Below are 285 nucleotides of genomic sequence, written 5' to 3' on the forward strand. Positions count from 1 at the left end.
AATGGACAGTATTAAATTTGAATTCAATGATATAATATCACTGTATAAAAAAAACGATTCTGAGCGGAGACGGTATATCAGTCTAGGTATTAGACATACCTATTATAGGTATACTTATCTATAGTATTAAAAAAAAATTGACCTTTAATTATAGGTATCAATAATAAATTCCAAATTCATCATATCACAATATTCATTAGGTAACGCGTTATACATCAACAACAAACCGTGGTAAAATCATAGATATATAATAGTATACTTTAGAAGTTTCAAGTACCCACGAAT

Source organism: Acyrthosiphon pisum, chromosome A2 (assembly GCF_005508785.2).
Source record: "Acyrthosiphon pisum isolate AL4f chromosome A2, pea_aphid_22Mar2018_4r6ur, whole genome shotgun sequence".
Lineage (NCBI taxonomy): Eukaryota > Metazoa > Arthropoda > Insecta > Hemiptera > Aphididae > Acyrthosiphon > Acyrthosiphon pisum.